Source organism: Rhinoderma darwinii, chromosome 7 (genome assembly GCF_050947455.1).
Source record: "Rhinoderma darwinii isolate aRhiDar2 chromosome 7, aRhiDar2.hap1, whole genome shotgun sequence".
Taxonomy (NCBI): Eukaryota; Metazoa; Chordata; class Amphibia; order Anura; family Rhinodermatidae; genus Rhinoderma; species Rhinoderma darwinii.
Window position 1 is genome coordinate 54,857,616 of NC_134693.1, and position 20,051 is coordinate 54,877,666.

Sequence of the window (20,051 nt, forward strand, 5' to 3'; positions counted from 1 at the left end):
TCTTCAGTAAGATCATTGGCATAGGTGTAGGTAAAGACTAAGGGGCTCTGGTGCAAAAGTTCAGCTTGGGCCCCCCTCTCTCCCCCAGCCATAAACTATGGATATAAATAGTGGTGCTATATTATGTACACAAATAATCCCACTATACTGCACACAGAAATGTTACTGCCATTTACTATACATACAGATAATGCCACATACTTCATACATAGATAATGCCGCCATATCCTCTGCAGTCAGGTGATAAGTAGAAAGCGATTGAACGGCTCCAGGGAAGTGTGCATGCCCTGGAGCCGTCTAATTGATTTACATAGAAAGAGAAAGAGGTGGCCAGGCTAGGAGCTAGTGCACAAGCGCAATCTATGCGCGCACTCGAGACCCGGCAAGAATCAAGAAAGATACACAGAGGAAACTGAGTAAGCGCGGCCACCGCTGCTGGATCCCGGCAGTGGCAGTATCCATAGGTGACGGCAAACAAAGAAGGAAACATGTGTTGTACAGCATGAAATATATGGCAAATTCTGCATCATTAAAAAATAAAAAGGTATCTACAAAGATGCTTATATTTACATTAAGGAAGACATGGAGATTGATCATTAAGATGGGAATACCCCTTTAAATGGGGAGCATAAATTCCGCACTAAAATAGGTGAGTTGGGTTTTGTTGCGATTTGTACAGCATTTATGCTGCGGAAATGCTGTAAAAACCGTAGAAAATCCACAAGTGCACATAAAATTGACTATAATCAATACTTGACAATAAATCCGCAGCTAAAACCGCTCCGTAAAATTCCCAATCATTTCTGCATCTACATTACATTTCAGCAGCACTATTTGCTGCAGATTTCTGAGACTGATTTACCTGCGTTGTTTTGAGATTTGGCTGTAGATTTTCAGTTGCAGAAATGATGCAGTGTCTCCTGCCTTTGGGGACATACCCTAAGGGCACATTCACACGTGGCGGAATTGCTGTCGAATTCCGCTGCGGACATTGCACAGTAGAATCCTGCAGCAGCCGTTTTTTACATTTGTTTCTATACATTTTTAGGAAACTTAGTTCAGACGTTGCAGAAAATAACTGTGCGAAAATCAGGCTGCGGTGCAGAATTTCCCCTCTGCAGCACGCTCATTACGTTGCGGGGAAGAAGGAGAATGTCACTGCGGATTTCAGCATTTGCATTGCAAAAACTGAAATCTGTGACAAGTCCACTGTGATATCTGCAACGTCTGAATTACCTGTCAAATATGCAAATGTTGGTGCAGATTCGTTGCGTAATTGCCCTGAATCTGCACCAACATTTGCAGCGGAAAAATTCTGCCACGTGCCCTAATAGTGCTGTATGTTAAAGTCTGTTAAATGATTTATGTGGTTTATTATGTGTGATATCAGTATCCATGTGATCATGCCAAATTAGGATTTTTAAGTAGCTAAAAAAAAAAAGGAATTTCGATATTCTGTTTCATTCTTGCAAGTTATGATACAAAAGCAAAGTACATTCTCTCATATCCACAGAGGTATATGGCATTTGCTATTTTATAAATACATTTAAATGAGCCCCTCTAATTGAGTAATGACGGACTTCAATAATTATATGTGTTCATTTCAATTTTTATGCTTGAAATTAATCCTATAACCGTTTTTTGTCTTTTTAACGAACAATGCATCCCCTCTTCAAAATTCCACCCAGCTCTTTTCCCAGTGAATATATTATGAAGTGGAACTGCATTCATGAGATAAAACCAGCTTTCTCGCTGCAAGCAGTCAGATAATGTTCTGAGAGGGGCGTATGGGATTAATTGGGAAGAGGATCAGGAATGGAGGGGGGCGGGTGCTGAACAGGCAGCCCAATCTGACAGGGCGATAAGATCAGTTCATTATTGAAGGCTTTGGTACAGCATGTCAGGAACATCAGAAAACCACTTTCCACAATATATCAAAGGAAAGAAGGATTTCAGTTGCTAACGAAGCTGCTGGAATATTTAGGGTTTTTTAAATGAGCGGATTATCGTGCATCCCTGGAATTTGCTGGGTATAGGGCAGAAGAATAGTGGGAGGATAGTATGAATTTCACTCAAGAACTGCTATAACAAGAGGTCATGCTCATAACCGGTAATGAGGTTCCCTCCGAACAAATGACTACATTTTTATTATATGGCTTATAGAACAAGAGCAGGATCAATGGAGAGAAAACGTGTCTGCTCATGTTCTATCAATGGTAAATAAAAATAAGTGAATATAGGTTAATTAATGCCACCAAAAAAAATCTATATATTGATGGGTGAGTGTTTACTTTTGAATTTATAAACTGTTTTTCTCATTTATTATCTGAGATGAACAAGTGAACTAACATGTTTTAGATCATCTCTACAGGGATGAATGGCCCCCAAACTCCGATCAATGGCATAAAGGAATTGTTCTAATCCTATAGAAAATCCCTGCTATGTAGTAGTGCACGAAATCATCATAATACTCAGATCTTCTCAGCATGGTAGCGTGAGGGCATGTTCACACGTACAAAAAGAAGTGGCTAAAAATTACCGAGCTGTTTTCAAGGGAAAACAGCCTCTGATTTCAAGGCGTTTATGAAGCCGAAAATAGAGCTTTTTTTCATTTGAAGCTTCTTTTAATTGCAATACGCCATGAGTAAGGACAAGTGATTTGTCTGAAACGTGTAGGCCTGCTATCTGATGCATCCACCCCTTTGTATATAGACGTTTTAATTTATTTGGAATAAAGTTGGAATATTACTTCCTTTTCTACCCAGCGCTGGATCAAGTTTCTCTTTTTCTGCTTTGATCTTCATCGTGTGCCGCCACGAGGATCCGTGCACTGTCCGGGCTCGGACATAGGATTGGTGAGCTGGAAGATTCCTCCCCCGTTATTTATATAGTGCCATGCTACTTCTTTTCACGAGGCTTTTTTTTTACGAGGCGTTTTTTGAATTCAGCAGCTTAAAAATACACCTAGTGTATTTCCAAGGCGTTTACACTCAAAAATACGCCTGAGAAAACTACATGTGAACATACAGAGTTTTTTTTGTCACTGATTTTGACGCGGAAACAGTGTTGGCATCAGCGCCAAGAACGTCTGAAATCGCCCCCCCCCCCGCGCATTGATTTCAAACGGAGGCACAGACGTTTTTTTCCCTGTCCGCTTTTGGCGGCTTGTGGGAAAAAAAGTGGCATATCATTTCTCACCACTGTTTCCGCCTCTGACTTCCCATTGAATCAATGGGAGGCAGAAAAAAAAGCTGCGGCACCAGTTTCTGTGTGTCTTTTGCTGAGTTTTTTGCCCACCACGGAAAAACGCTGAAAAATACGTGCAGGCAGTTCAAAGTCTGCCTCAAAATACTTAAAAGAATTTTGTGTCAGATTTTTTCTACCTTCAAAAAACTAAGTATGAACAGGGCCTTACTGAATTCACAGTAAAATGCAGATAGTTGTATAGAATTAGGATGAAACTACATGTAACAATCTGCCCCTGTTCTGACAGCTAAATCTGTTTTTCACAATCGGAATGCTGGATGTAACTTGCATACATTACAAGACATCTGCAAAGATCAAATTAAAATTATTTTGATGTATTGCTACATGTGCGTTTTCTTATATGATAACTGATTACGGCTAGCATTTAAACAGAAATGACCAGGAAAAATTTAGAACATGACTTAAAAAGGTTACAACTAATGGAACAAATTTCCTTCGGTCATAAATTATTATTTTAGTCTCTTAAACATAATGCTAATCGTTAATGATCACCTATGACAAACAAAAAGGGGTTTTCCAGTCCCTAAAAATTGATAGCCTATCCTCAGGATAGGCCATCAATAGCTGATGGGTCGTGGTCCCGGGAGTCAGACCTCGACCCATCAGCTACTGATGGCCTATCCTGAGGATAGGCCATATATTTTTAGGGACTGGACAACCCCTTTTTAGCACACGGACTCTATATACTGTATACTGCTCACCCATGCAGCTGCCTACACTGACGAGTGGTATATGAACAAGCTGCCCACTTCCGCTCCCTCAACTCCTTGGGCCCAAATTCCTGGATATGCCATAAATGTTTGATTGGTGGGTACATGACCACTGGGAATGCCACAATCACGAAAATTGAGTTTGGTGTCCCTATTTGTTGGGATTAGAATCAGTAGGAGAGGACTGAAAGTTGTCACATGTGCAGGCATACTCTTATATTTCATTACAGTCTATGGAAGTTATGAAAACAGCCGAGCACCCTCACTGATTCTGTAACTACAGTGCTGGCAGTGCAAGCACAAACAGGAATACATGGCCCTGTTCCCACATTAGGTGTGGACTTCATTGGTTGAATATTTTTGGTTGATCTTGTTGTTGTGTAAAAACCCCTTCAGGTTATACTATAATACCTCTCTAAAGTCAATTGTTTTTAGGAGTAGAGTTTCAGAAAGAACACAAAGATGTGTTCTTTCGTTATTTCGTAGTCATACAGTCGAATTATATTATACAGCTATCACAAATGTTTATCATATAAAAAAGTTTAGGAGCTATCCCATAAGATCAAGAACACAACATCTTTTTATTGTATGACTTAAATTACAAATGCTAAATATCAGTATAATCTATTTTACAAAAAGACTGGCATTTACATAGATACCCATATAAGGTAGTCGCTAATCCTTTAATAATTTTTTTTTAGCGTATACCTGCTGCTACATGACATCTACTTGACATTTAACTGTAGACTAACTTTTGAGTTTGCATTTCACGTGGAGCGTGCAAAACTTACGTTATTGTATGAAATATTTTTACAAACAAACCATAACCTTACCCCAGACCAAAGCAGCCAATAACTCTCATTAAAGAACGATGACAAATGTCTCACTGACACAAACTAGTTGAGGGGCACCTTCATACATACGTTCTTGCTGATACACCAGGAAACTGCTGTAATGGCATTGATAAAGTACATGACCCCCAATGTGTCATGCCAGCCAACAGGTGGTGCCACATTAATACAAGGAAGCACCACCATTATTTTAGGCTGTGGCTGGTAAAGATAACAAGTGTCAGTTTATAAGACAGATCTCTATTCTTTCATGTACTGACCAGAACCGCGTAATGATCAGTTACCAATTTTGGAAATTGCTGCCTTTGTAAGTAAGCAGGAAAAAGTTGCATGAGTACTGTAAAATGTTCTACATCTAGAGGCAATTATATAAAAAGTATGTGACTTTGTTGAACTGTCTTGAACATAGCCATTTCCCTTTATAAAGTTCAGGTGTGATTGTTTGCAGCACTGAAAGAACCGAAGGCAATGACACAGTGACAGCTATTATCTGATAAAGACTGGAAAGACATCCTTTTTAAATCAACCCCAATGTTTTACCCCGGGACTATGCAGATATATACACAACTATACACCGACACAGATAGTTGGGGGACGCCGTTACAGATATTGTATTGGGGCTTAGTAGCTTCAAGTTACGCTACTGCATATTTACATATACACATACTTATCTCTAAATATATACACACATGCATACATGCATACATGAATGACCTGCAACTTCCTTTTCCAAAATGTATTATCTAAAAATGAAACCGAACCTCTCCTCCTCAGGGAATATTAACTTCTCATTTCCACTTATCACACATAATAATTACATTAATAATCAGATAAAAACAACCTCTATCTGTGCAGTGGAGTTTTTTAGGGGATGCTGTTCTCAAACAGAATATTACTTCTCTGCTATGATTTAAAGTGGATCAACATTGTTTCTCCCTCGCTGTATCCCTTCTTTTCTATATACCCAGAGGGATTTAAAGACAGCAGCTGTAAGCGTTCACTCTGTTTCTTTATAGACTTCAAAAAATAGGTGCGCATAGCATGTGGCCCCTAAGGCTGTCATCTGCGGCCCTCGGGGCACCGTAGCTCCCTCGGGAGAGGAAATGGTAGGCCGCAGGAGGATTGCGCCGGTGAAAGACGAAGCCCCTGACGTTTCTGTCCATACATGGACAGTGATGCCTGGGGCTTTCCAGAGCTGGAGTCCCAGAGCAGAGTAAAAGCGCTCTGTTCAGGGACTCCTGCTCTGAGGAAGCCCCTGACATCACTGTCCATATATGGACAGTGATGTCAGGAGCAGAGCTGGAATCCCAGTCAGAGTGCTGGAAGCAGCTGTGCTCCAGGACTCCAGCTATGGAAGCCACTGACATCACTGTCCATATATGGACAGTGATGTCAGGAGCAGAGCTGGAGTCCCAGGCAGAGCGCTAGTAGCGCTCTGCCCAGGACTCCGGCCCTGGGGTATCCCCTGACATCACTGTCCATATATGTACAGTGATATCAGGAGCAGAGCTGGAGTCCCAGGAAGAGCTCTACTTGAGCTCTGGGACTCCGGCTCTGGGGTTGCCCCTGACCTCACTGTCCATATATAAACAGTGATGTCAGGGGCTTCCTGAGCAGAGCCCATACTAGGCTTTGCTCTGGCTCTGGGACTCCAGCTCTGGGGTTGCCCCTGACATCACATTGCAGTACAGGAGGATCCCCTGACTTCACTGTCTATGGACAGTGACGTCAGGGGCTCCTCCAGCAGAGGAATCCCCGGCCTAAGCATCGGCAACGCTCTGGCTGGGGATTCCACTCCTAGAGGGACCCCTAATGGAGCTATCTAAAGGGATGTGTGTGTGTGTGTGTGTGTGTGTGTGTGTGTGTGTGTGTGGCACTATCTATAGGGGGTGTGTGTGTGTGGCATTATCTAGGATGGTGTGTGGCATTATCTACAGAGGGTACTGTGGCATTATCTACAGAGGGCACTATGGCATTATCTAGGGGTTGTGGCATTATCTACAGAGGACACTGTGACATTATCTAGGGAGGTGGCATTATCTACAGAGGTCACTGTGGCATTATCTACAGGTGGGTGTGTGGCAGTATCTACAGAGGGCACTGTGGCATTATCTAAAGAGGGAACTGTGGCATTATCTACAGAGGGCACTATGGCATTATCTACAGAGAGCACTGTGACACTATCTAAAAAGGGGCTGCCCAATCTTAGGCCTCATTCACACGACAGGGTCCGAGTGCCGGCCGGGAAAATCGGCCGTTTTTGGCCGATTTTCCCGGCCGGTTTGCATCCGATTTGCATCCGTTCCGATTCCGTTCCGGGCCGAGTTGCCGTTTTTACCGGCCGATTTGGACCCGATTTGCATCCGTTTTTTTCCCTGTCCGTTTTAAAATCGGATGAATTTCATTTAAATTTGTTGCCACACACAGCCCTTTGTAGATAATGCCAAAGCCCCCCTGGTAGGTAATGCCACCCAGCCCCCTGTTGATGCCACACAGCCCCCTGTAGGTAATGCCACCCACCAGCCCCCTGTAGGTGATGCCACCCACCCTGCCCCCTGTAGGTGATGCCACCCACCCTGCCCCCTGTAGGTGATGCCACCCTGCCCCCTGTAGGTGATGCCACCCAGCCCCCTGTAGGTGATGCCACCCAGCCCCCTGTAGGTAATGCCACCCAGCCCCTGTAGGTAATGCCACCCACCAGCCCCCTGTAGGTGATGCCACCCACCCTGCCCCCTGTAGGTGATGCCACCCTGCCCCCTGTAGGTGATGCCACCCAGCCCCTGTAGGTAATGCCACCCAGCCCCCTGTAGGTAATGCCACCCAGCCCCTGTAGGTAATGCCACCCAGCCCCCTGTAGGTGATGCCACCCAGCCCCCTGTAGGTGATGCCACCCTGCCCCCTGTAGGTGATTCCACCCTGCCCCCTGTAGGTGATGCCACCCAGCCTCCTGTAGGTGATGCCACCAAGTCCCCTGTAGGTGATCCCACACAGCCCCCTGTAGGTTACACCCATCCCCCCCCCCTTCCAGGAGAAGTCACTGACTTCAATGTCCATATATGGACAGTGTAGTCACTGACTCCTCCTGAAGAGGAATTCCCTGCCACAGGTCGGGAATTCCGCTTCAGAAGTGAGTGACGTCACTGTGTCCATATATGGACAGTGTAGTCACTCACTTCTCCTGTAGCGGCATCCCCGGCCATAGAGTCGGGGATTCCGCTGCAGAAGTGCGAGACTTCGCTGTGTCCATATATGGACAGTGTAGTCATGCACTTCTCCTGTAGCGGCATCCCCGGCCATAGAGTCGGGGATTCCGCTGCAGAAGTGCGTGACTTCGCTGTGTCCATATATGGACAGTGTAGTCACTCACTTCTCCTGTAGCGGCATCCCCGGCCATAGAGTCGGGGATTCCGCTGCAGAAGTGCGTGACTTCGCTGTGTCCATATATGGACAGTGTAGTCACGCACTTCTCCTGTAGCGGCATCCCCGGCCATAGAGTCGGGGATTCCGCTGCAGAAGTGAGTGACTTCGCTGTGTCCATATCTGGACAGTGTAGTCACGCACTTCTCCTGTAGCGGAATCCCCAATCCCCGGCCGGGGATTGGGGATTCCGACTCCTACAGCGAGCAATAAAAGACCCTCCTCCTCCTCCTCACATGCACTCTGCACTGTGAGTAGGAGGAGAGAGAGTGCGCGAGCGACGGTAGACCCGGCCATCACTCGGGACACATTCCGGTGATGGCCGGGTATTACCCGGCCCCATAGACTTCTATGGGAGCCGGGCGGCCGGGCACCCGGCCGAAAATAGAGCATGTCCTATTTTTTGACGGCCGGTTTTCCCGGCCGTCAAAAAATCGGTCGTGTGAATAGCCCCATTAGGGGTCTATTATTCCTAATGCAGCCGGGTGCCGGCCGATTTATGAACGGCCGGCACCCGGCCGGGAAACCCTGTCGTGTGAATCCCGCCTTAATTTTCTTGTGTCTGCCAAACGTTGCCAACAGAGCAGCCAGACTGCATTTAGTGACGCTTAAACTGGAAAACTGGATTGTTAAAATAAGCACGTGGAGTAAACGCGCAAATTTCCATTAAATTTAAACCTAGCAGTAGTATTATAGTAGTGTAGTATTATTATAGTAATGTAGTATTGTCATAGTAATGTAGTATTGTTATAGTAATGTGGTATTGTTATAGTAATGTAGTATTGTTATAGTAATGTAGTATTATTATAGTAATGTAGTATTATTATAGTAATGTAGTATTATTATAATAGTTCAAATAACGAATTGATTAACAATAATTTTGTATTGTATCAAATTTGAAAGTAATGCGGCCCATTTACCCGACCGAGTTTGAGACCCCTGATTTACATTATAGGTTGTAAGTGAGGTGTTCATAATTGATGGTTATCTGCTCAAGACAATGTTTAGCCCCAACATAAAATAAATACATAAGAAATGTTTATTATGTCACATTTATAACACATTATGGTTCCTTAAATTAAAGAGACGTCTAAATGTCTTAAAGAGGTTTTCCAGCCCTAAAACATGTATGGCCTATCCTCAGGATAGACCATCAGTATCTGATCGGTCGCACGAGCGCTCCTTCCCCTTCATTTCCTTTATTGCGCACATTGCGAATTGCCTACACAATAGTAGCGGCGGTTCACAGTATTGCAGCCTCCTCACATTCACTTCAATGGGAGAAGGCTGTAATGCTGTGGGCCAACACTGCAAGCGTGTCGGCAATCACAATGTGAACAGTAAAGGAATTTAATGAAAAGCAAACCGCTTCAAAACAGCTGATCGGCGGGGGTGTCGGGCGTCGGTCCCCGAACAATCAGATATCGATGGCCTATCCTGAGCATAGGCCATTAATTTCTTAGGACTGGAAAACCCCTTTAAGACTTCATTGGAAACTGATAGCAACTGATTATTATATAACTCTTCTTGGTAGAGTTTAACAAAACAAAAATACAGCAAATTGCTGATATGAGCTAAGTACATAATAGAGAAATGGCTTCATATAGCTCTTTAAAAGAGCCCCAGTGCAGCCGTTCAGGCTTTTATTACACCGTAAAAATTCTAAATTACTCAAGTAGGAGGACATTTTGATCTGCCCGTGTCACCACCATTTCTAAACTATTGACATGAAATTATTTCATTGCCAAATTGAAGGGCATGTCCACCTTTGTGCACAATTTTACAGTTTATAGGAAATAAAATAAAATCTACATAAAAAAGTTGAGTACCTTTGTAAATACATTGTCTTACATGTAGTGATCCTGAGTAACAGCCTGTTTCATAGTCCAGAGCTGCATTCACAGTTCTGCAGGCTACGGACCTGAAATCTCCCAGCATTCTTTGTTGTTCAATGTCTGTTCAGGTGATTTGCATTCCAAAAAGTGTCATTTTGGCACCAGACATTGTACGGCAGTCAGATTTACAGAAAATGAAGTGTCCCACTGCATTACAAGGGTCCTCTTACATGGCCCGACATGGGCCGTGTAAATTTCCCCCATTATACATTTTATTTCACAAAAATATCCACCATATGTTTGCTTTTGTGCTGCGCGGCCAAAAAACATGCAGCAAAACCACGAATGAACAGTTTTTACAGGTTAAACACATTATTTAATGTGTTACCTGTAAAAAAAAAAAACACGCCCAATAACCGCATAGCAAAACCGCGGCAATTCAAAGTAAAAGGCGTGCGTTTTTTGGCTGTGCTGCACACTCCCGCAATAGTAAACCAGCCTAAGGCTGTGTTCACACTGAGTTTTTTGCAGGAGGAAAATTCCTCCTGCAAAAACTGCTCCAGTAGGTTTGACAAAAACTCGTCAAAACACTCGTCAAGGTTTTTTTTCCCTCTTTCTAACTGATTGAAATGGGATTTTGGAGGCGGAAACCGCCTCAAGATGGGTCATGACGCTTCTTTTTACCGCGACGCGTTTTTTTTACGCGTGGTAAAAAAACTCGTCCAACTCCCATTGAAATCAATGGGAGGCATTTTCGGGCGGTTTTTTAGGTGTTTTTTGGCGCGGTTTCCGCGTCAAAAAACTCGTCAAAAAACTCAGTGTGAACACAGCCTCAAACAGTTTGCTAATAATATACCAACACAGCTCACAAAGTGGATATTCTTTTATACTATTTAACCACTACGCTACTATATGAACAGTTTGGTCTGATTCATTGTTGGAAACCATGGTCCTAATTATAGCTATTTTCCACACCACTACATTTTTTAATCCCCAATTTTGCAGCGCTTTAAAGCATTACTTCAATTGTAACAAATTTTAACCCCTTAGTTGTGGCTTCATTCTCATCTGATTGAGCTATAGAAACTTATATTATATTTGTACTATAATGTTCTCATGTACAGTACATTGGATTCAGAGCAGTTTGATTTTATTTAAAATTTCAAATGTTGAACGCTGCAATAGTCAATGGAAATATGTCCTATGCATCTTTCTTGCTCTTATTAAAATAAGGAATGTTGAGAAATGTATAGTTCTCACCTCGGGCAATCTGCCATTTATTGTATTTCAAGTGCTGACCAGCATTTTACCTAGAAAGAGAAACAGAATTGTAGGTCAAGTAATTAAAGCACATGATGCATATCTGTTTAACACAAAGACATGTATAAATCATTGTTAGGAAAGCCGACGTTACATTTTTTTTTTAAATTGGGGTAGGCGGTCTCCAATAGGAGGAGAAAGATAAGGAAATGGTTGTCCCATTTTCTGAAAACATATGGGCACAATAGGTCTCATGTTGCAAAGCGGTTTTGTGTAAGACAGTTGTAACCAATTAGAGTTCGCCTCACATTTTCTCAGAGCAGTTTTGTATTTGAAAGCTGAACTCTGATTGGCTGCAAAAAGTTAAAAGGACAATTAGAGTAAAAAAAAATAATATAGAAATAAACTTTATTGTGAGCAATACCTAATAAGGGGGGAACATGAAATTACTTTAATTGAGGGATTTTATCTGTCTGCTTCTGAATCCCACCACACTTGCAACAAAATTGATCACTTGTGTCTTTTTTAACCTATGTCACTATGAAAAAGAATTCACATACATATCAATATACAAGTATCTGTTCCGATGCCTATATGACATGCTATTGTACTATATGTAAGTGAGACTTATTAGTTAATAATTTTTATGAACATAATTTGAAGGCAAATCAAGGATGTATACAGTATATAACGTTTCTATTATAGTTCTGCCTGCTAGTTGTTGTACTGAAAATGATGAAACACTTTAAAATGTGGAAAAAAATTATTAGCTAATTCATACTGTTGCATAATATAACTATATTCAACTCATATCAAGCTGTGACGGAAGCCCCACAATGATGACTGTGACATGCTATAATTTTAGTGCAATGTTAACTGATGCAGACATAACTGACAATTCACTCATAAGGATTAATTATCAAGTTTATCTATGGTTTGAAGATATCTGATATGAAACATAAGGGACTTAGAAAACAGCAATTTCCCAAATTCTGTCACAAATGGAACCATAACAACCATTCCTTTTATCAGTAGAAAAGTTGTCTGAGCTACAGATTTAGCAATCATTAACTTGAACCTGATAATTTGCTGCAGTGTGATAACTTATCATATAACACAAAAAAGCCATTAAAAAAACTCAAGTTAAAGTATCTTGACACAGTGTATTTAATGTGTTAAGTATCGAGTTAAAGAAAACCTCCAGTGGAAACACAACTTTATACTCTACACTTCTTTTATGTATACTGTACTATTTGAACTGCTGCCTTGTCTGTGCTTTAAAAAGCCTCCATCATGATTCTTAGATTTCCCCAGCTTTCTCTTCCTCTCTGCTTGGCTATCAATCTCATGATGCTTCGGCACAGCATCACATGACCAGCCAAAGACCAAACCATTTCTGCATGCTGGGGGACACTGATTATATATCTCTCTGTATTCTTCTAAATGAGCTGAGAAACCATAAGTATACAGACAGGGAGGCTGCACTATATTCTCCTACATTATACCTGTGTGACAGGAGCCCGTCTAAGTATCAGTGGTAGCTGATCATGGAAGTTTCTGTCCCCCCTGTGCAAAACTACTGTGGTAAAGGAGCTGCTGGAGCCTGTAATGGGTGACACATAGATCTCCATAGACTCAAGTAGAGAAAGCGTGTCACCGAGCCCTATTCACACTGCTGCTAAGCAACCATCCCAGTCTGATATATAGAGATAGAAGCAGCAAGAAAAATAACAGGTGAGAGACTGACACAGGGAATACCATAATGGAGCACATGGGAAAGTTTTGTTTTGGCCGGAGTGTCCCTTTAAAGATTGCTGGATCTGTACCTCTGTGTTTTTGGATTACAACTGTTGCCAATACTTTATTATGGAATAGCTGTTATTTGTAAACTAACGTAGTTATAAACTAAATATATGTGAGAGTGTGGGGTAGAATTTCAAACACGTTTTGCGTCGCCTCAGTGTATAGTTTGTATATTTTGTACATAAGCCAATATGTAGTCTCTTTATCTATGTACTGTACCTTTAATGTGTGCTGTTGTGCAGTTTTGTGTGTGCCATCTTACCTGGCGTTCTACAAGAGGAGTGACCAGTCCAGTCTGTGTACTTAATTGTGCAATTATGTTTATTATACTGTAACGGTTTTACTGTTTGTTTAGTACAGGCATTTGATGGTTGGCTCGCTGACTTGGTCTAAATTGTTAGGTGCTGGGTTGTGTTCAGTGTTCGGGCGGAAGAGGAGGAACCTGGCTGTATCAGAGAGAGAGAGCTGCTGGAGAAAGTGAGCTGTGTAAAGAGCTGCTGCAGAGAGGAGCCCTAGAAGTGATTGCACTTACGTTTGACTCTGTAAAACCTGTAGCATGTTGAAGGTAATGGGCAGAGTCGTGTAAGTGGTGGTGTGTTGAGAGCAAGTACGTTCATCAACTCAGGCAAATGCAGCAAGTACAGTGAAGCCAGTTGCAGCTTAGTAGGCCTAAAATTGCCGGCCCAACCAGTGCATCAGGGAGGAGCACCATCAGTGTGTCAGCCACCCATAATCCGCCTTCCTGAGCCGTGTCTAAGAACTGTGCCTCTTATATCGGGAAGTATTGTTGTTTTTACTGCTGTGAACACAGGCCTTGTAACGTTGAATTGCAAAAAATGTCCTGTCTTTGTACCACCTTATGCTGCGACACCCCCGGTTACAGGGCTATTCACCAACCAGGCCCAAACTTTCATATACTGTATTCTTTCATTTTTCATTAAAACAGTGGACTTCGGTTTGCAGCAGCTTCAAATATTAGACAAAAAGATGTTGCCTAATGTTAAGAACTGCCGACTTAATATTGCAAGGACTGTCTAACCCATCCATAAAGGCAAGGTGAACACTTTATCTACATCATCTTTAGGGGGTCACATTTTGACACATATGCGGTCCATCCCTGCACTAAGTCGCAAACGGAGTGATCTGTTTTGAGTGCGCCTGTCAGACAACCACTGATCGACTGCTCCTGTCAGACAACCACTGATCGACTGCTCCTGTCAGACAACCACTGATCGACTGCTCCTGTCAGACAACCACTGATCGACTGCTCCTGTCAGACAACCACTGATCGACTGCTCCTGTCAGACAACCACTGATCGACTGCTCACATGTAACTTTCTGCTGCCAGTGGATGACGGAACAGAATGTGAGCGTTTTACTTTGAGCCTGGTGCCGTGGGCACTACTGAGAGGCTGGAATTGTATGTATTTCTATGAGGCTGGAAAAGAAAGGGTAGAATAACACCTTATGTTGCTTTAAACTACAAGAGATACTGGTAACATTCTTAGACAGTACCTCCATGCAACATTAGCAATAATGTTGCATGGAGTGTGCTGTCTTTGACTGACCAAAGGAAATGATTCTGCATGCCCACCCTGTATTTGCCCAGTAAACTCTGCTGAATTTATTGATATTCCCATACTGAATAGTATTAAGGAAGAGTTAGGGTATGTTCACAGGGCTATTTTCAGCCGTTTTTCGGTCCGTAAACGCCCCGAAAAACGGCAAAAAATGCGGGGCTGAACGCCTCCAAACATCTGCCCATTGATTTCAATAGGAAAAACAGCGTTCCGTTCACACAGGTGTTTTTTACGCGGCCGTTTTTAAAACTCCATGCAACATTTTAGTGGAAAACAGCCCCTGATTTTCAGCCATTTTTTAAGCAACTAGCGTTTTTTTGCGGCGTTTTTTACGGCCGTTTTTGAAACTGTTTTTCTATTGAGTCAATGAAAAACGGCTCCAAAAACGTCTCATGAAGTAACATGGACTTCTTTTTACGAGGCTTTTTTTTTTGCGGTGGTGTAAAAAACACCCCTTTGTAACGGAACGCCGTCTTTCCCATTGAAATCAATGGGTAGATGTTTGGAGGCGTTACGGCCCGAAAAACGGCTGAAAATAGGTTGTGTGAACATACCCTGTCTGTAAATATGGTCCGTATTGCACCCGTATTTGATTCATACATACGGAGCCGTAAAAAAAGAGGGAGACTGCAAATGATGGCATCAACATGTTGCCTAGCAATGCTTACGTAAACACGGATGGTTTATGGATGCACATCCGTAGCCATCCGTATTTACGGAAGCTCCCATAGACTTTTAGGGGAGAGTTCGTACCGTAATTACTGACAAGAATAGGACAGGTTCTATAATTTTTTCAGCATGGACACCCATCAGTAAAAATACTGAAAGGTGTCCAAGGCCAATAGAAATGAATGTGTCCGTAATTACTGATGAAAAATATGGTCGTGTTCATGAAGCCTTAGGCCCCATGCACATGACCGTATTTTCATCTATCCGTAAATACTGTCCGCAAATATGGATCCGTAGGCACCCATAACTTATGCATATATACGGAAGGGTGTTCGTAAATACGGTCCGTATTGCATCCGTATTTGATCCGTATATACGGATCTGTAATTTTAAAAAAAGGGAGGCCGCAAATCATCTCACATGTAAATACGGACGGTTTACGGATGCACATCAGTAGCCGTCCGTATTTACAGAAACGCCCATAGACTTCTATGGGAGAGCCCATGTTGTAATTACGGACAAGAATAGGACAGGTTCTATAATTTTTTTTGGAACGGACACACACCTGTAAAAATACTGAAAGGTCTCCATGGCCGATAGAAATCGATGGGTCCGTAATTATGGTCTGTAATTACGGTCTGTAATTACGGATGAAATATACGGTCGTGTGCATGGGGCCTTATAGTGTGCAGGTTCTTAAAGGAACGCTCCGGGCAGAAGTGATGCACTGGTTATAACACCAAAGAGAGAATTCCTGAGTGCATGAAACCCCAGGCTATGACTAAGCGTAATACCGTGTATCAGTTTGGACCACAGTACAATGCCTTTCTCTATACTATTAATATGGGAGAATTGTTTTTATAATATCAGTCAACTTTAGTGTCTGCCAGAAAAAATATTATCGTTTTACAATGCTAATATACATTTTTCTTAAATATGTAAACTTGTCTGCAAGAAATAAAATCAATCTCGTACCTACTGCTCAAATTCTAATGTTACTCCTAAATCCAAATCTTATATTGTAACCAATCAGAACTCAGCTTTTTCCATTTCTTAAACTACCCTATTAAAATAAAATCTATTGGCTAGTAAATTGGTTACTATGGGCAAGAAAGTCAGTTAGACAGTTTTGATAAATGAGTCCTTATGTGTTTTCTAGTAAAACTCTTGTCTGTAATCTGTTTTAATGGAGGGTCTGTGATGGACTTTATAGTGAAGAATTCAGTAACCTACTAGATAAATATTAGGAGAACTTAGACGCCCGTGGAGAGTCCTGTGTAGGCTCAGGCCAATGATTGAGAAGGTGCTTGGGGCACCCCAGCTCATGCCCTCTTCTAACAATGGCCCCTAGGTCTGCTATGTCCCCCCGAGCATATAAACACCTAATAGACTACCAGAGCCTCTATAAAACTGGCATAATATATTGCAATACAAAAGTATTTCAGTGTATTATCTGAGCGATCAAACAAGGGCCAAATTCAAGTAATAAAAAAAGAGTACATGTTTTAGTCAGTGTGCTACAGTATCTGGTTTTTTTACGGATAACACACTGACCCATTAATTTCTATGGTTCCATCCACACTAACGTGTTTTGCACGGTTCCCGTCTAGGGGCCATGAGACGAGCAGCAAAACTCAGAGCAGGTCCTATTCTTGTCCGTGTTTGCGGCTCAGTCTCACCCATTCAGGTGTATGGCGACGTGAAAACCTCGGACAGCATATGGAATGCATTGGTGTGCTGTCCGTGTTTTGCATACCTGATGATGTAAGACACCCCGCAAAAAAACAAACCTTGAAAGCTATGTCAGTTGAAAAATAAAAACATTTATGGCCCTTGGAATGCAGTGACATAAAAACTATATAAATTTGGTATTGACATAATCGTAACCAGGGTCGGCCTTAGGATAGATCGTGCCCCGTGCAAAATAATCTTTTGGTGACCTACCCTATCATAAAAAAAATGCCCCATAAAAAAAGTATATTGCCCCCCACAGTATAATGCCCTATATAGTGCCCCCCCACAGTATAATGCTGCTTCAGTACCCCCCATATAGTATAATAATAATAATAATAATATTAAATATAATATATTATAACCCTTTCAAGGACACAGTACTTTGTCCTCTAATTGTGCCCACACAGTATTATGCCCCTTAAGTGCCACACACAGTATATTGCCCCCTGTAGTACACCTACACAGTAAAATGTCGGCTTAGTGGCCCCCACACAGGATAAGGCCCCCTTCCCCTGGCTGCCACACACAGCCCCCCCTTGTAGATAGTGCCCCCCTGTATATTGTGCCAAACTGCCTCCCTGTAGACAGTGCCATAATCCCCCACCTCCTCCTTGATGATAGTGCCATAATCCCCCACCTCATCCTTGTAGCTCATGCCTCCCCCTTGTAGACAGTTCCCCCCAAAACAAAATTGTACACACCTAGGCCCCGTTCCCACAACGAACTGAGCTCCTCCACAACGGGATCCTTGCGTAGGCTGGCGTGATCCTGTAGCCTAGTACAGAGTTTCCCAACCTTTTCGTACTCGAGGCAACACTGGAAAAATAAAATTTCCTCAGGGCACCCCTACCAAAAATTGTTTTGAGAAAGAGAGAAAATGGCTAAAAACAAGCACTCCACTCATAGGGTATGTTCACTATCTACTTCAGTGTTTTTTGTAAGGCAAAATAAACCTGCCTCAAAATTCCTTCACAAATTTTGAAGCAGATTTTGAATTGACAGCTTTGTTCGACCTTTTTTTTTTTTTTTTGCGTTTTTTTTTTTAAGCCTTTGAAGCTACCACAAAAGATGCAAGCAAAAAAGCACTCCAAACAAGCACTGAAGGTATTTTCTGCCTCCTATTAATTTCAATTGGAGGTCAGAGGTGGAAACCACTTGAAGACTATCAGCCCCCTACTCACAGTAAAATAAGCATCAGCCCAACACTCACAGTAAAATGACCATCAGCCCCCCACTCACAGTAAAATGACCATCAGCCTGCCGCTCTCACTAAAATGACCATCAGCCTGCCGCTCTCACTAAAATGACCATCAGCCCGCCACTCATAGACTCCTCCTGTAGATAGTGCCACACAGCCCCCTTGTAGGTAGTGCCACAAAGCCCCGTGTAGATAGTGCCCCATAGCCCCTTGTAGATAGGGCCACACAGTCCTCTGTAGGTAGTGCCACAAAGCCCCCTTGTAGGTAGTGCCACACAGCCCCCTTGTAGGTAGTGCCACACAACCCCCTGTAGATAGTGATACACAGCCCCCTGTAGATAGTGATACACAGCCCCCTATAGGTAGTGCCACACAGCCCACTGTAGTAGTGCCCAATTGCCCCATTGTAGGTAGTGCCACACCGCCCCCTTGTAGGTAGTGCCACACCGCACCCTTGTAGGTAGTGCCACACAGCACCCTTGTAGAAAGTGCCACACAGCCCCCCTGTAGGTAGCACCCCTCCTTTCCTGTAGATAGTGCCACTGTAACTCCCTCAAGGAGGGAAATCCCCCTGTGGCCGGGGATTTCGCTCCTGGAGCGCTCCGCTTGATGTCTGTGTCCATATATGAATAGTGACATCAGGGGCAACTCCTGAAACGGAATCCCCATCTACAGCGTTGCCAACACCCCTGTCGTATGTTTCCATTTATGGACAGTGACGTCGCTGGCTTCTCGTGGAGTGGAATCCCCGGTCACAGCAACAGGGATTTTACTCCAGGAGAAGCCCCTGACGTCTCTGTCCATCAAGGACTTCTCCTGGAGTGGAATCCCTGGTCACAGAGTCGGCAACGCTGTGGACGGGGATTCCGCTTCAGGAGTTGCCATATGGACAGAGACATCAAGCGCTCCGTACAGGAGCGGAATCCCCGGCCACACGGGGATTCCACTCCTTCAGGGAGCTACAGTGGCACTGGTAGATAGCAAAGCAAGGAGATACCTCCCTGCTCCGCTATAGTGGCATCGCTACCACTGTAGCAGCCGTAGCGGCACAGGCGCCCTCATGTCCGGTGTCGCCGCTACTAGCCGCTATGGCTGCTACAGCTGTAGCGATGCCACTGAGTAAAGAAGCACCCGGGCGGAAAGGCAGCTGAGGCGCTTCTGAAACAAGCAGGGGAAGGGAGCCAGCGCAGCGCACTCTTCCACCTGCTGGATTGATGTGCCCTGTGCAATGGCACAGGTCCCACAACCCTAAGGCCGGCCCTGATCATAACGATCCACAGAACAAAGTTAACATATTATTTATAATGTCTATTAAATGCTGTGGAAATAAATACCAAAAAACAATGGCGGAATTGCTGTTTTTTTCCCATTCCCTCAAAATAAAATCAATAAATATGAGCTGCCATTAAAAAATACAACTCATTACACAAAAACAAGCCCTCATATGGCTATGTCAATGGGAAAAAAAAATAGTAACGGCTTTCAAAATGTGAAGATTAAAAGATTTTTAAAAAATCACTGAGTCCTTAAAGCCCAAACTAAACCACGTCCGTAATGTGTTAAATTGTGTCAAACTGTAGAGATGATTGTTTCTTGTACAATATACGTACAATAGTAACATAAGGTACTGAGAAAATAACTTTGCAGGCAAGATATAAAAAAGCACAGGACACATGTCATTCTGTGAATGACTGCATTTATATATAAAGTCAACAGTCACGCTGTGA

The 20,051-nt window shown here is 43.0% G+C and overlaps 1 long non-coding RNA gene across 1 annotated transcript in view; it reads right to left on the reverse strand.

Annotated features, from left to right (window-relative positions):
• LOC142657192 (uncharacterized) overlaps positions 1-20,051 on the reverse strand; it is a 69,037-nt gene that overhangs the window by 15,726 nt on the left and 33,260 nt on the right. The window contains exon 2 of the long non-coding RNA XR_012849838.1: positions 11,341-11,390. This is a non-coding gene — a long non-coding RNA (uncharacterized LOC142657192). The remainder of the gene's footprint in view (positions 1-11,340; positions 11,391-20,051) is intronic.